Here is a 16,870-nt window from a genome sequence, read left to right as displayed (position 1 = left end):
CCCTCCCTCCTCTCCCCTTCCTTCCCTCCCTCCTCTCCCCTTCCTTCCCTCCCTCCTCTCCCCTTCCTTCCCTCCCTCCTCTCCCCTTCCTTCCCTCCCTCCTCTCCCCTTCCTTCCCTCCCTCCTCTCCCCTTCCTTCCCTCCCTCCTCTCCCCTTCCTTCCCTCCCTCCTCTCCCCTTCCTTCCCTCCCTCCTCTCCCCTTCCTTCCCTCCCTCCTCTCCCCTTCCTTCCCTCCCTCCTCTCCCCTTCCTTCCCTCCCTCCTCTCCCCTTCCTTCCCTCCCTCCTCTCCCCTTCCTTCCCTCCCTCCTCTCCCCTTCCTTCCCTCCCTCCTCTCCCCTTCCTTCCCTCCCTCCTCTCCCCTTCCTTCCCTCCCTCCTCTCCCCTTCCTTCCCTCCCTCCTCTCCCCTTCCTTCCCTCCCTCCTCTCCCCTTCCTTCCCTCCCTCCTCTCCCCTTCCTTCCCTCCCTCCTCTCCCCTTCCTTCCCTCCCTCCTCTCCCCTTTCTTCCCTCCCTCCTCTCCCCTTCCTTCCCTCCCTCCTCTCCCCTTCCTTCCCTCCCTCCTCTCCCCTCCCTTCCCTCCCTCCTCTCCCCTCCCTTCCCTCCCTCCTCTCCCCTCCCTTCCCTCCCTCCTCTCCCCTCCCTTCCCTCCCTCCTCTCCCCTCCCTTCCCTCCCTCCTCTCCCCTCCCTTCCCTCCCTCCTCTCCCCTCCCTTCCCTCCCTCCTCTCCCCTCCCTTCCCTCCCTCCTCTCCCCTCCCTTCCCTCCCTCCTCTCCCCTCCCTTCCCTCCCTCCTCTCCCCTCCCTTCCCTCCCTCCTCTCCCCTCCCTTCCCTCCCTCCTCTCCCCTCCCTTCCCTCCCTCCTCTCCCCTCCCTTCCCTCCCTCCTCTCCCCTCCCTTCCCTCCCTCCTCTCCCCTCCCTTCCCTCCCTCCTCTCCCCTCCCTTCCCTCCCTCCTCTCCCCTCCCTTCCCTCCCTCCTCTCCCCTCCTTCCCTCCCTCCTCTCCCCTCCCTTCCCTCCCTCCTCTCCCCTCCCTTCCCTCCCTCCTCTCCCCTCCCTTCCCTCCCTCCTCTCCCCTCCCTTCCCTCCCTCCTCTCCCCTCCCTTCCCTCCCTCCTCTCCCCTCCCTTCCCTCCCTCCTCTCTCCTTCCTTCCCTCTCTCTCTCTCTCCTTCCTTCCTTCCTTCCCTCTCTCTCTCTCCTTCCTTCCTTCCTTCCCTCTCTCTCTCTCCTTCCTTCCTTCCTTCCCTCTCTCTCTCTCCTTCCTTCCTTCCTTCTCTCCCCCCCGGTGCTGCAGTCAGTAAGTAGAGAAGGTTTTATTTATTGATTTTTTAAAAATTATTTTTAATTTTTTTTGGATTGATTTATTGATGTATTTATCATTTATTATTGATGATGGCTCTTTATTTGTAAAACTGAAGTGTTTAATGTTTGTAAACTTCCCTTTAAACCCCCCCTCCCCATTCCCTACGCCTAATTAGTAACCTACGCCTGATTTTCTAAAGTGTAGACAAGGTTTTTTCGAACGTACAAAAATCTTCACTTACTCCATTCTAAGTTAGTTTGGAGTAAGTTTTCACTGCCTAAACTTTGAAAACAGGCGTAAGTGGCCGGACACACCCCCTTTGAAAAAAAATTTCTGTTCCAAAGTGAAACAGTTCTCACTGACTAGAACTGGAGCAAACTAAATGCCGAGAATTCAAATTTCTAAGATACTCCATTCGAAACCAGTTGCTCCAAAAAAAACAGGAGCAACTCAGGCCGAAACTTGGCCCCTATATATGGAACGGGAGATCCATGTTCGGAAGTCCCAGCCCTGGAGCTGACATTAGGGCTTCCTTCAGATTACCCTATGCTGCTTCTTGTTCGGGCTCCACTCTACAGTTTCTAAGGATGGTTTTCCCACTTTCACTAGCCACTGCATTGGTTCTGCGATTGCCACGAAGTTAGGTACAAAATTCCTGCAATAGTTAAAGAGCCCCAGTCCCGTACGCACCCCTCTGACTGTTTTTGGTCGGGGCATAATCCTAATGGCCTCCTTCCTGTCATTGGACATGGTCCTAGTTCCTTGGGATATTTCGTGTCCCAGGTACTATTCCACAGCTTGTCTGATTTATGCCTTTTTTGGGATTTACTTTGAATCCTGTGTCCTGCAAGACTTCCAGGATCTCTATACGTACTCCTGTATGCCCCCTATCATCCTCGGATGTTATTAGTAAGATCATCTATGTATTGTAGTATAGTACTCCTATACGGGGTTAAATCCACCTTTTCTATGGCTCGACTCATAGTCCGGTGGAATATAGACGGACTATTGTGGAACCCTTGTGGGACCCGTGTCCAGGTGTACTGATGGTCGCTGACTGAAGGCTAATTTATCTTGGGACTCTTTTGCCAGGGGTATGGACCAGAATCCATTGGCTATGTCTAATACTGTGAAGATCTTATGCTCTGGTTTTAATCCATTAAATATTGTGGCTGGGCTGGCCACGATGGGATGTTGACAGGGAGTCACCTTATTGAGGGCAGTATAATCAATAGTTAACTGATATGATCCGTCTGGCTTTTGCATGGGCCAGCCAGGGGAATTTGTTGTTCCCTCTACCTCTGAGTATACCGCTTTCCAGTAACCCCCTCCACTATCTGTCTCACAGCCTGTGCGGCTTCTGGTTTTATCGGGTAGTTGGGCACTTCCCACATTAGCATGCCTGTCAAAATTACTCTGTTCCCCCAAGGTATTTCTAGATTGTTTTCAAACCTTTTAGTTTTATTTATTTTTATTTTTAAAGAGATCAGATTTAACATTTTATTTTGAATGTATCTCAGTATTTTGTTGTGCCTTCTCAACCCGTGGTACTTGAAACCTTCACAACAAAATGAACTCTTCACTGTTCCCATCCTAATCTCGGCTCCCCTTTTGTAATATTTGTATTTATTGTTGGATTAAAAAATGTCAAATATGGTAATACTATTTTTTAATCGGACTTCTCATTTATGCTTATAGTGATTCACAGATCACAATGCAAAGTACTTGTTTTATAATTGTGTGCCCAATTTCTGTTTTAGAAGCTGAACATCAAAACCTCTAATCTTTTGCTCTGTAACTTCAATTTTGTGATACAGTATCTCATAAATTACATCTTTTTAAGCTTCAGCTTCTAACGCAGTAGTTGTGTAATTTTATTAAAAAGGCTTCCAAACCCAAGATTTTCCAATACAACCAAAATGTTTATCAAGGAGAATCACCTGAAGTATCTCAATCACAATTCAAATATTGTACTGCCAATCTTTTATTTAAAACTCTTTTTACTGAGCTACAAGCTTTCATGTCAAGGTTTTGCACAAAGGAAAATGGGGGCGTAGTTCCCCGTCCCGCAGCCTCGAGAGAACCAGGCAGGCTTTTTTTTTTTAAAAAGGCATTACAATTTCCCTTCTCCGTTCTTTATCTCATTTCTAGGCTAAATTTATTGTCTTTCAACCCAATGTAATCGATGATTATATGTTTTCTTTTGACAAGTAAATGAGCATGTCGAAATTTTTTTAAAAACCAACGGGACCACGCATCTTTTGCTCAACAAACCTATCTTTTGTGAATTTCCTAGCTCCGTAACTTATCATCCAAATAAATCCGCACCTGTGCTTCTAACTTAAAATGTAATTCAATTCTAGGGTCACACTTTCTTAAAACTTCCCACATACAGGACAACACTACAAAAGGTTTAAAAAAAAACTTTCACTGTCCGAAAAAGTGGGTGGAGCTAAAACAAACACACAGCTCCACCATTTTTTCCAAACAGGCTTTCAGACACTTGAAAAATTCATTAATTCCCACCTCAAATATTCCGCAGTCAAAAATCACACAAGCACTTTCATTCAAAGACAGACATTCACAAAAGCCTCTTTTCATTCAACAAAGTTTATTAATTGTTTGGCCGGCTCTATTTTTGGATCCATATGTCACTTAAGATAGTCACTATCAGGTTTTTTTATGGTCGTCTGAAAAATATCCTAGTCCCCCCATTAGGGAGCAGTGTCCAGCATATCTTTACACGTCATACTCAGTTTTTGATACGTCTACCCTTATATCACTGTATTCTCAGATACTGACTGTTTTCCCACTTGTATCACCTAACCCCGGTGTCTACAGTCCCACCGACTTCTTATCAATTAAACTGTATTCCAGTCCCTCCAGTCAGCTTCCCCAACCCCTAGAGCCTGCAATCCCATCGACACCCTTATCGATTTATCTGTATTCTAGACACTGATGGTTCCTCTACCTGAACTTGGAGGCCATATCCACATCGATGCCTTCTGATAGTGTCTATCGTGACTTCCCAATTCCCCAAAGTCTTTTACACCATAGCAGACCTTTCACAGATTCAAGTACCCCGGGGCAACAGACACGTCTCGTAATGGCTCATGTCAGATTATGAGTGGTAGTTGAAGATACCCACTCGTGATGGATTCGTGTACGTTTGTCTGTAGGCTGCCCCTTGTAACCCTGCTTGCAGCGCCATAATGTTGTGGGGTATTAAAAATATAACACTCACATGAAAGGTCTTTTATAGAGCAAAAGAGTTGTTTATTAAAAACTGATTAATCAAGGGAGATCCGGCCTCATCAGTACCGTTACTGAGTGCTCTCAACATCGATCTCGCAGGACAAGCTGTGTAATTACATTTTTATACAGTTTAGATACAGTCAAAATGGTGGAACTACGCGGGGAAGTGTTCCATTGGTTAATACAGGTTACAACAATTTCATTGGCTGCTACAGTCACATTAATTTTATTGGTTACAATAATTTCTAATGATTCCATTGGTACATTCAGTTCTGACGACTGTTGCTAGGGAATAGCCCCCTACAGGTTATGTGTTACATTTCTGGGAACGTCTTCCCAGGCTAATTCTCAGACTAATGTCCTTGGCAGACATATGGCTACCCTCTGCTTAAAAGAGGCATTGTCCCTGTTATCTCCTGTGGCTGGAACATCGTGGCCTCCTCATTATTTCTGTGAGCTGTCTACATAAATCTTGTGGGTGTTCTTATCTCCCAAGAGAATTTCTCTGACCTTTGACCTTAGTGTTTCTGCCTAATTCAACTATTGTACCATGAACGCATTTTAAACCTTACTCTCAGTCTTTTAGTTTTATTTTAATTACAACGATTTACTTTACCCCTAATTAAAGTTGTTCACTCTTACAAGCTACATTTGGAAAATAAACATTAATTGAACCTGTCGGTTACGGCTTTCATTAAATCGAAATTAATAGAAATCACCAGAAAAAATTATCTTCTGGAGTTTACTCAATGGGGTGTGAGTCTCCGCTGAGGGTTTATTACAGTTTTGTCTCCAAATCCAATACAAACGGCCTGATTTTGGTCAGCTTGAATAGTGAACATACTGCAGGTCTGTCTGCTCACCGATTTTTAAAATAATTTATTAATATTATTTATTGTCCCTCTGCTCCCAATCTCGATGGGATGACAAAATACAATTCAGTTCCCCCAATTTGGACTTTCAATTATTGGAAAAAATCCTGAGGGACAGGATAAATCTTCATTCAGAAAGACACTGGTTAATCAGGGACAGTCCGCATGGATTTGTTAAGGGAAGGTCATGTCTGACTAACTTGATTGAAGTTTTTAAGGAGGTAACATGGAGAGTTGATGAGAGTGGTGCGTTTGATGTAGTCTATAAGGATTTTAGCAAGGCTTTTGATAAGGTCCCACATGGCAGACTGATCACGAAAGTAAAAGCCGATGGGATCCGAGGCAAAGTGGCAAGTTGATCTAAAATAGGCTGAGGCAGGAAGCAAAGGGTAATGGTTGATGGGTGTTTTTGTGACTGGAAGGTTGTTTCCAGTGGGGTTCCACAGGGCTCAGTACTTGGTCCCTTGCTTTTTGTGGTATATAATCAATGATTTAGACTTGAATGTAGGGGATATGATTAAGAGGTTTGCAGATTATATGAAAATTGATTGTGTAGTTGATAAGAAGAAAGCTGCAGACTGCAGGAAGATATCAATGAACTGGTCAGGTGGCAGGACAGTGGCAAATGGAATTCAAGCAGTGTGAGGTAATGCAGTGAGGTAATGGGGAGGTCTAACAAGGCAAGGGAATACACAATAAATGGTCGGACATTGAAGTGTAGAGGAACAGAGGGACCTTGGTGTGCAGGTCCATAAATCCTTGAAGGTAGCAGGACAGATAGAATAATGTGGTTAAGAAGGCATACGGAATACTTGCCGAGGCATAGAATACAAGAGCAGGGAGGTTGTGCTTGAACTGTATAAAACAAGAGTTAGGCCACAGCTCGAGTACTGCGTGCAGTTCTGGTCACCACATTACAGGAACGAGAGGGTACAGAAGAGATATGAGGATGTTGCCTGGACTGGTGAATTTTTAGCTATGAGGAAAATTGGCTAGGCTGGGGTTGTTTTCTTTCGAACAGAGGAGGCTGAGGTGCATAAAATTGAGGGGCCTAGATCGAGTGGCTAGGAAGGACCTATTCACCTTGGCAGATTCATCAATAACCAGGAGGCATAGATTTAAAGTAATTGGTAGAAGGTTTAGAGGGGATTTCAGGAGAATTTTTTCCACACAGGATGGAGGGGGTCTGGAACACTGCTTGAAAGGGTGGAAGAGGCAGAAACCCTCATAGCATTTAAAACGTACTTGGATATGCACTTGAAGTGCCATAACCAACAGGACTACGGACCAAGAGCTGGAAAGTGGGATTCGACTGTACAGCTGTTTGTCAGCCAGCACACACACACTGGGTTGAATGGCCTCCTTCTGTGATGTAAATTTCTATGAAAACTAGAATTGTCTGTTCTGAATTTCTATCCTGCATTCAGTGATGGTTTTTCTAAACTCCTTTTACAGGGCTTTAGAAGGGGAGGATTTGCAGATGGGAAACTCAAACGAGACATCGCATCAAGATCTGACCGAGTTACTCCATTCATCTGAATATCATCTGCCTTTGAATGTGGAAGAAGAAATGTTTGTCTGTTCTGTCTGTGGGAAACTATTTCAAACATCAGTGTGACTGGAAAAGCACCGAGACGCACACACCCGAGTGAGAGTGTTCCAGTGCACTGATTGTGGAAAGAGCTTTAACCAGTTACACAGCCTGAAAAAACATCGCACCATTCACAGTGGGGAGAAACCGTACACGTGTTCTGTGTGTGGACAAGGCTTCAACTGATCATCCAACCTGGAGAGACACAGGGACACCCCCACCATGGAGAAACCGTGGGAATGTGGGAAGAGATTCAATTCCCTGTCTGATCTGGAAACTCATCACTGCAGTCACACCGGGGAGAGGCTATTCACCTGCTCAGAGTGTGGGAAGGGATTCACACCGCCATCCCACCTGCTGACACACCAGCGAGTTCACACTGGGGAGAGGCCGTTCACCTGCACTGTGTGTGGGGAGGGATTCACACAGTTATCCAACCTCACTTCACACCAACTTGCTCACACTGATGATAGACCCTTTAAATGTTCTGACTGTGAGAAGAGCTTTAAAAGCACAAGGGATCTACTGACACACCAACGCAGTCAGTCTGGGGAGAGACCGTTCACCTGCACCGAGTGTGGGAAGGGATTCACTCACTCATCCAACCTGCTAAAACACCAGCGAGTTCACACTGGGGAGAGGCCATTCACCTGCTCACTGTGTGGGAAGGGATTCACTCAGTCATCCAACCTGCTGACACACCAGCGAATTCACACTGGGGAGAGGCCGTTTACCTGCTCCGTGTGTGGGAAGGGATTCTCATTGTCATCCCACCTGTTGACACACCAGCGAGTTCACACTAGGGAGAGGCCGTTTACCTGCTCACTGTGTGGGAAGAGATTCACTCAGTCATCCCACCTGTTGACACACCAGCGAGTTCACACTGGGGAGAGGCTGTTCACCTGCTCTGAATGTGGGAAGCGATTCACTGATTCGTCCAACCTGCTGAAACACCAGCGAGTTCACACTGGGGAGAGGCCGTTCATCTGCTCCGAATGTGGGAAGGGATTCACTGATTCGTCTAACCTGCTGAAACATCAACATACTCACCGGAGAAAGACTGTTCCCCTGCTCCATGTGTGGGAAGAGATTGACTCGGTCATATACCCTGTGGAGACACCAGAGAGTTCACACCGGGCAGAGGCCGTTCACCTGCTCCCTGTGTGGGAAGATTGACCTGTTCATCCCACCTGCTGAGACACCATCAAATTCACATGTGACTGCAGTGCTTGGATTCTGCTGTTAATCACATCCAGGACTGACAGTTGGAGTTTGTTCTGCTGATGTTAATAACCCTAAAACTGGGCTGGAGTTTAATATTTTGATATGTGAAGTAAATCAACTTTCTTTCAAACACACTGTCGAGCATTTGATGTCTCCAAGATAAGAGGAAACTACCTGATGTCGTATTACAGACTGTTCCATTTTTGGGCCTTTCCTGCTTTCTAACTCTAGATTATTTCAGTTCTCATACCTTCGGTTACTCTCGGGTACATGTTCCAGCTTGTGTGATGAAGTGCTTCCTGTCATCACCACTAAATGGCCTAGCTCTAATTTTAAGGTTATGACCTCTTGTTTTGGACTCTTTTTTCCCCCCCCATAGGAAATAGTTTCTTTATCTACCCTATCATCTCTTTTAATCATAAAACGCCTCAATTAGATCACCCTTTAATCTTCTATAGGCAAGGGAATACAAGCCTAGTCTCTACAACCTGCCCTCATAATTTACAAAAGTCATCACTAAGTACAGGGTAGAAATTCTGAACACATAGTTCTAGTTTCTCTGAAACATTCTTTCGTCTCTTGTCCCTAAGCTGCAAGTCCCCCGTCCAACGCGCACTCTCCTCGTCACATCCTCTCTTTGAAATCCAGATTCAATGCACGCTCTGATTTTTCTCCGTTTCACTCCTGCAGGTGCTGCGTGATGTTGGGGTTCGGCTCCAGTCACTGCCCTCAAACAGATACATAATGAGGGGAAATCAATCTCTACCATTTACTTACAGCGACATGGAAAGAGGGAAATGAATGATCTTTTCAACACCTGGTCCACTTGGCACTGAAGTGTCTGAAACTCCACTACCTGTGAAAAGAACTTTAACATCGCACCAGGGAAACAAAATAGTGACAAATGTTAACCTGTTTGGTTGACAAAATAAATATTGCGTTTGTTTTTAAACCATAAATTGTTTAATGGGTTCACACTGACTTACCTGATTGTCCGACTCGGGTTCCACCCCTCAAGTTCCACGATTGGTTGCAGAACACGCTGCTCCCTGGGCCCTCCGACCTCTCTCCCTGTTGGTTCCCAGGGCAATCAATCACCACTCGCCAACATTACACTGCCAGATGAGGTTCAGGGGCTCAGAGGAAAAAAATAAATGAGGATTTGAAACTGGGTGGCGGTGTGAGCTGTGAGCGGGACGCTCGGAGGCTGCAGGGTGACTTGGACAGGTTAGGTGAGTGGGCAAATGCATAGCAGATGCAGTATAATGTGGATTAATGTGAGGTTATCCACTTTGGGGCAAAAACACGAAGACAGAATATTATCTGAATGGCGGCAGATTAGGAAAGGAAGAGGTGCAAGGAGACCTGGGTGTCATGGTTCATCAGTCATTGAAAGTTGGCATGCAGGTACAGCAGGCGGCGAAGAAGGCAAATGGTATGTTGGCCTTCATAGCTAGGGGATTTGAGTATAGGAGCAGGGAGGTCTTACTGCAGTTGTACAAGACCTTGGTGAGGCCTCACCTGGAATAGTGTGTCCAGTTTTGGTCTCCTAATCTGAGGAAGGACATTCTTGCTATTGAGGGAATGCAGCGAAGATTCACCAGACTGATTGCCTGATGGCGGGACTGACATATGAGGAGAGACTGGATCAAATGGGCCTTTATACACTGACGTTAACTTAGAAGGATGAGGGGGAATTTCATAGAAACTTATAAGATTCGGACGGGACGGGACTGGACAGGTTAGATGCGGGAAGAATGTTCCCGATGATGGGGAAGTCCAGAACCAGCAGACACCGTCTTAGGATAAGGTGTAGGCCATTTAGGACTGAGATGAGGAGAAACTTCTTCACTCAGAGTTGTTAACCTGTGGAATTCCCTACCGCAGAGAGTTGTTGATGCCAGTTCATTGGATATATTCAAGAGGGAGTTAGATATGGCCCTTACGGCTAAGGGATCAAGGGGTATGGAGAGAAAGCAGGAAAGGGGTACTGAGGGAATGATGAGCCATGATCTTATTGAATGGTGATGCAGGCTCGAAGGGCCGAATGGCCTACTCCTGCACCTATTTTTTATGTTTCTATACTGCATCTGCCATGCATTGGCCCACTCACCGAACCTGTCCAAATCACCCTGCAGCCTTTTAGCGTCCTCACAGCTCACACTGCCACCCAGTTTACTGTATTTGCAAACTTGGAGATATTGCACTCAATTCCTTCATATAAATCATTAATGTATATTGTAAATAGCTGGGGTCCCAGCACTGAGCCCTGTGACATTCCACTCATCACTGCCTGCCATTCTGAAAAGGACTTGTTTATCCTGACTCTCTGCTTCCTGTTTGCCAACCAGTTCTCTATCCACGTCAGTACATTACCCCCAATACCATGCACTTTGATTTTGCACACCAATCTCTTGTGTGGGACCTTGTCAAAAGCCTTTTGAAAGTCCAAATACACCACATCCACTCGTTCTCCCTTGTCCACTCTACTAGTTACATCCTCAAAAAATTCCAGAAGATTTTTCAAGCATGATTTCCCTTTCATAAATCTATGCCGATCCTGTCACTGGTTTCCAAATGTGCTGCAATTTCATCTTTAATAAGTGATTCCAACATTTTCCCCACTATTGATGTCAGGCTAACCAGTCTATAATTACCCATTTTCTCTCCCTTTTTTAAACAGTGGTGTTACATTAGCTACCCTTCAGTCCATAGGAACTGATCCAGAGTCGATAGACTGTTGAAAAATGATCACCAATGCATCCACTATTTCTAGAGCCACTTATTTAAGTATCAGGCCTCGGGAATTTAGCGGCCTTCAATCCCATCAAAATCCCGCTTTTATAAGGATATCCTTCAGTTCCTCCTTCTCACTAGACCCTCGGTCCTCTAGTATTTCCGGAAGGTTATTTGTGTCTTCCTTTGTGAAGACAGAACCAGTATTTGTTTAACTGGTCCGCCATTTCTTTGTTCCCCATTATAAATTCACCTGAATCTGTTTGTTTTCACTAATCTTTTTCTCTTCACTAATCTTTTTCTCTTCACATCTGTAGCAGCTTTTGCAGTCAGTTTTTATGTTCACAGCAAGCTTCCTCTCGTACTCTATTTTACCTCTCCTAATTAAACCCTTTGTCCTCCTCTGCTGTATTACAAAATTCTCCCAGTCCTCAGGTTTGCTGATTTTTCTGGCCAATTTATATGCCTCTTCCTTGGATTTAACACTATCCTTAGTTTCCCTTGTTAGCCACGGTTGAGCCACCTTCCCTGTTTTATTTTTACTCCAGATAGGGATGTACAATTTTTGAAGGTCATCCATGTGATCTTTAAATGTCTGCTATTGTCTATCCACCAACAACCCTTTAAGTATCACCCGTCAGTCTATTCTAGCCAATTCACGTCTCATACCACCGAAGTTCAGGACCCTAGTCTCTGAATTAACTGTGTCACTCTCCATCTTAAAAAAGAATTCTACCATATTATGGTAACACTTCCCCAAGGGGCCTCGCACAACAAGATTGTTAATTAGTCCTTTGTCATTACACATCAGTCAGTCTAGGATGGCCAACCCTCTAGTTGGTTCCTCGACATATTGGTCTAGAAAACCATCCCTGATACACTCCAGGAAATCCTCCTCCACCGCATTGCTACCAGTTTGGTTAGCCCAGTCAATATGTAGATTAAAGTCGCCCATGATAACTGCTGTACCTTTATTGCATGCATCCCTAATTTCTTGTTTGCTGTCACCATCCTCATTACTACTTTTTGGTGGTCTGTACACACCTCCCACGAGTGTTTTCTGCCCTTTGGTATTCTGTAGCTCCACCCATACAAATTCCACATCATCCAAGCTAATGTCCTTCCTTACTATTGCATTAATTTCCTCTTTAACCAGCAATACCACCCCACCTCCTTTTCCTTTCTGTCTATCCTTCCTAAATGTTGAATACCCCTGGATGTTGAGTTCCCAGCCTTGGTCACCCTGGAGCCATGTCTCTGTGATGCCAATTACATCATATCCGTTAACTGCTATCTGCGCAGTTAATTCGTCCACCTTATTCCAAATACTCCCGCATTGAGGCACAGAGCCTTCAGGCTTGTCTTTTTAACACCCTTTGCTGTAATGTGGCCCTTTTTGCTTTTTGCCTTGGGTTTCTCTGCCCTCCACTTTTACTTTTCTTCTTTCTATCTTTTGCTTCTGCCCCCATTCTACTTTCCTCTGTCTCCCTGCATAGGTTCCCATCCCCCTGCCATATTAGTTTAACCCCTCCCCAACAGCACCAGCAAACACTCCCCCTAGGATATTGGTTCCGGTCTTGCCCAGGTGCCAATCGTCCAGTTTGTTCTGGTTCCACCTCCCCCAGAACTGGTTCCAATGTCCCAGGAATTTGAATCCCTCCTTTCTGCACCACTCCTCAAGCCACGTATTCATCTGAGCTATCCTGTGATTCCTACTCTCACTAGCATGTGGCACTGGAAGAATCCTGAGATTACTACTTTGAGGTCCTACTTTTTGATTTAGCTCCTAGCTCCCTAAATTTGTCTTGTAGGACCTCATCCTGTTTTTTTACCGATATCGCTGGTACCTATATGCACTACGACAACTGGCTGTTTACCCTCCTCTTTCAAAATGTCCTGCACCCGGTCTGAGACATCCTTGACCCTTGCTCCAGGGAGGCAACATACCATCCTGGAGTCTCGGTTGCGGCCACAGAAACGTCCATCTATTCCCCTTACGATTGAATCCCCTATCACTATAGCTCTCGCACTCTTTTTCCTGCCCTCCTGTGCAGCAGAACCACCCATGGTGCCATAGACTTGGCTGCTTTGCATGGGGATGACCACAGGGGACCCCTGCACTACCTTCCTTCCACTGCTCTTCCTGTTGGTCACCCATCCCCTATCTGGCTGTGTAACATTTAATCCCCTCGTCTAAATCATTAATGTACAGTGTAAACAGCTGGGGCCCCAGCACAGAACCTTGCGGTACCCCACCAGTCACCGCCTGCCATTCTGAAAAGTACCCATTTACTCCTACTCTTTGCTTCCTGTCTGACAACCAGTTCTCTATCCATGTCAGCACTACCCCCAATCCCATGTCAGCACACGACCCCCAATCCCATGTGCTTTAACTTTGCATATTAATCTCTTGTGTGGGACCTTGTCGAAAGCCTTCTGAAAGTCCAAATATACCACATCAACTGGTTCTCCCTTGTCCACTCTACTGGAAACATCCTCTCAAAATTCTGGAAGATTTGTCAAGCGTCATTTCCCTTTCACAAATCCATGCTGACTTGGACCTATCATGTCACCTCTTTCCAAATGCGCTGCTATGACATCCTTAATAATTGATTCCATCATCTTACCCACTACCGATGTCAGGCTGACCAGTCTATAATTCCCTGTTTTCTCTCTCCCTCCATTTTTAAAAAGTGGGGTTACATTGGCTACCCTCCACTCGATAGGAACTGATCCAGAGTCAATGGAATGTTGGAAAATGACTGTCAATGCATCTGCTATTTCCAAGGCCACTTCCCTAAGTACTCTGGGATGCAGTCCATCAGGCCCTGGGGATTTACTGGCCTTCAATCCCATTAATTTCCCCAACACAATTTCCTGACTAATAAGGATTTCCCTCAGTTCCTCCTCCTTACTAGACCCTCTGACCACTCTTATATCCGGAAGGTTGTTAATGTTCTCCTTAGTGAATACCGAACCAAAGTACTTGTTTAATTGGTCCGCCATTTCTTTGTTCCCCGTTATGACTTCCACTGATTCTGACTGCAGGGGACCCACGTTTGTCTTTACTAACCTTTTTCTCTTTACATATCGATAGAAACTTTTGTAATCCGTCTTAATGTTCCCTGCAAGCTTCTTCTCGTACTCCATTTTCCCTGCCCTAATCAAACCCTTTGTCCTCCTCTGCTGAGTTCTAAATTTCTCCCAGTCTCTGGGTTCACTGCTATTTCTGGCCAATTTGTATGCCACTTCCTTGGGTTTAATACTATCCCTGATTTCCTTGATAGCCACGGTTGAGCCACCTTCCCTTTTTTATTTTTACGCCAGACAGGAATGTACAATTGTTGTAATTCATCCATGCGGTCTCTAAATGTCTGCCATTGCCCATCCACAGTCAACCCCTTAAGTATCATTCACCAATCTATCCTAGCCAATTCATGCCTCATACCTTCAAAGTTACCCTTCATTAAGTTCTGAACCATGGTCTCTGAATTAACTGTATCATTCTCCATCCTAATGCAGAATTCCACCATATTATGGTCACTCTTCCCCAAGGGGCCTCGCACAATGAGATTGCTAATTAGTCCTCTCTCATTACACAACACCCAGTCTAAGATGGCCTCCCCCCTAGTTGGTTCCTCGACATATTGGTCTAGAAAACCATCCCTTATGCACTCCAGGAAATCCTCCTCCACTGTATTGCTTCCAGTTTGGCTAGCCCAATCTATGTGCATATTAAAGTCACCCATTATAACTGCTGCACCTTTATTGCATGCACCCCTAATTTCCTGTTTGATGCCCTCCCCAACATCACTACTACTGTTTGGAGGTCTGTACACAACTCCCACTAACGTTTTTTGCCCTTTGGTGTTCTGCAGCTCTACCCATATAGATTCCACATCATCCAAGCTAATGTCTTTCCTAACTATTGCATTAATCTCCTCTTTAACCAGCAATGCTACCCCACCTCCTTTTCCTTTTATTCTATCCTTCCTGAATGTTGAATACCCCTGGATGTTGAGTTCCCAGCCCTGATCATCCTGGAGCCACGTCTCCATAATCCCAATCACATCATATTTGTTAACATCTATTTGCACAGTTAATTCATCCATTTTATTGCGGATACTCCTTGCATTAAGACACAAAGCCTTCAGGCTTGTTTTTTTAACACCCTTTCTCCTTTTAGAATTCTGCCACACAGTGGCCCTTCCTGTTCCCCGCCCTGAGCCTCTATGCCCCCCACCACCCCCCCCCTCCAGTCTCCTGCCTCTGCCTCCCTTTTGTCTCCCTCTGTCTCCCTGCATTGGTTCCCATCCCCCTGCCATATTAGTTTAACTCCTCCCCAACAGCACTAGCAAACACTCCCCCTAGGATATTGGTTCCGGTCCTGCCCAGGTGCAGACCGTCCGGTTTGTACTGGTCCCACCTCCCCCAGAACCGGTTCCAATGCCCCAGGAATTTGAATCCCTCCCTGCTGCACCACTGCTCAAGCCACGTATTCATCTGCGCTATCCTGCGATTCCTACTCTGACTAGCACGTGGCACTGGTAGCAATCCCGAGATTACTACTTTTGAGGTCCAACTTTTTAATTTAGCTCCTCGCTCCTTAAATTCGTTTCATCGGACCTCATCCCTTTTTTTACCTATGTCGTTGGTACCAATGTGCACCACGACAACTGGCTGTTCTCCCTCCCATTTCAGAATGTCCTGCACCCGCTCCGAGACATCCTTGACCCTTGCACCAGGGAGGCAACATATCATCCTGGAGTCTCGGTTGCGGCCGCCGAAACGCCTATCTATTCCCATCACAATTGAATCCCCTATCACTATCGCGCTCCCACTCTTTTTCTTGCCCTCCTGTGCAGCAGCGCCAGCCACAGTGCCATGAACTTGTCTGCTGCTGCCCTCCCCTGATGAGTCATCCGCCCCCAACAGTACTCAAAACGGTGTATCTGTTTTGCAGGGGGATGACCACAGGGGACCCCTGCACTACCTTCCTTGCACTGCTCTTCCTGCTGGTCTTCCATTCCCTATCTGGCTGTGGACCCTTCTCCTGCGGTAAGACCAACTCACTACACGTGATACTCACGTCATTCTCAGCATCGTGGATGCTCCAGAGTGAATCCACACTCCGCTCCAATTCCGTAACGCGGACCGTCAGAAGCTCGAGGCGGATACACTTCTCACACACGTCGTCGTCAGGGACACCGGAAGTGTCCCTGAGTTCCCACATGGCACAGGAGGAGCATATCACGTGACCGAGCTCTCCTGCCATGCCTTAACCCTTAGATACCCTTAAATTGGTAATAACAATATTACAGTTCACTTACTGATATAAAAATAAAAGCTACTCACCAATCACCAGCCAATCACTTACCCCATTGGCAGTGACGTCACCTTTTGATTCCTTTCTACTTCTATTTTGCTTTCTCTCCCGCTGTAGCTGCACAAGCTGGGCCTTTTATAGGCCGCTCCGACACTGACTCTCGAGCTCCCGCTGGGCCTTTTATAGGCCGCTCCGACACTGCTTCCACCTCTCACCAATTGCCGCTGGTACTCAAGCTCCCGCTGGGCCTTTTATAGGCCGCTCCGACAATGCTCCCACCTCTCACCAATTGCCGCTGGTACTCAAGCTCCCGCTGGGCCTTTTATAGGCCGCTCCGACACTGCTCCCACCTCTCACCAATTGCCGCTGGTACTCAAGCTCCCGCTGGGCCTTTTATAGGCCGCTCCGACACTGCTCCCGCCTCTCCCCAACTGCCGCTCTTCGCCTGGAGCTAGCGGAAGCCAAGCCCAAACAGCGGAAGGAGCGCACGACAACCCAAATACCCCACCCACCTGTCCCTTCAAACAAAATCCCATCAACCCCACCATCTGCCCCACCTGTGACA

General features: G+C 46.3%; 1 pseudogene; it reads left to right on the top strand.

Annotated features, from left to right (window-relative positions):
* Positions 1–16,870, top strand: part of LOC139273708 (zinc finger protein 721-like) — a 494,469-nt pseudogene that overhangs the window by 381,134 nt on the left and 96,465 nt on the right.

This window comes from Pristiophorus japonicus, chromosome 9 (assembly GCF_044704955.1).
Source record: "Pristiophorus japonicus isolate sPriJap1 chromosome 9, sPriJap1.hap1, whole genome shotgun sequence".
Lineage (NCBI taxonomy): Eukaryota > Metazoa > Chordata > Chondrichthyes > Pristiophoridae > Pristiophorus > Pristiophorus japonicus.
This window is presented reverse-complemented; position numbering and strand designations above follow the sequence as displayed.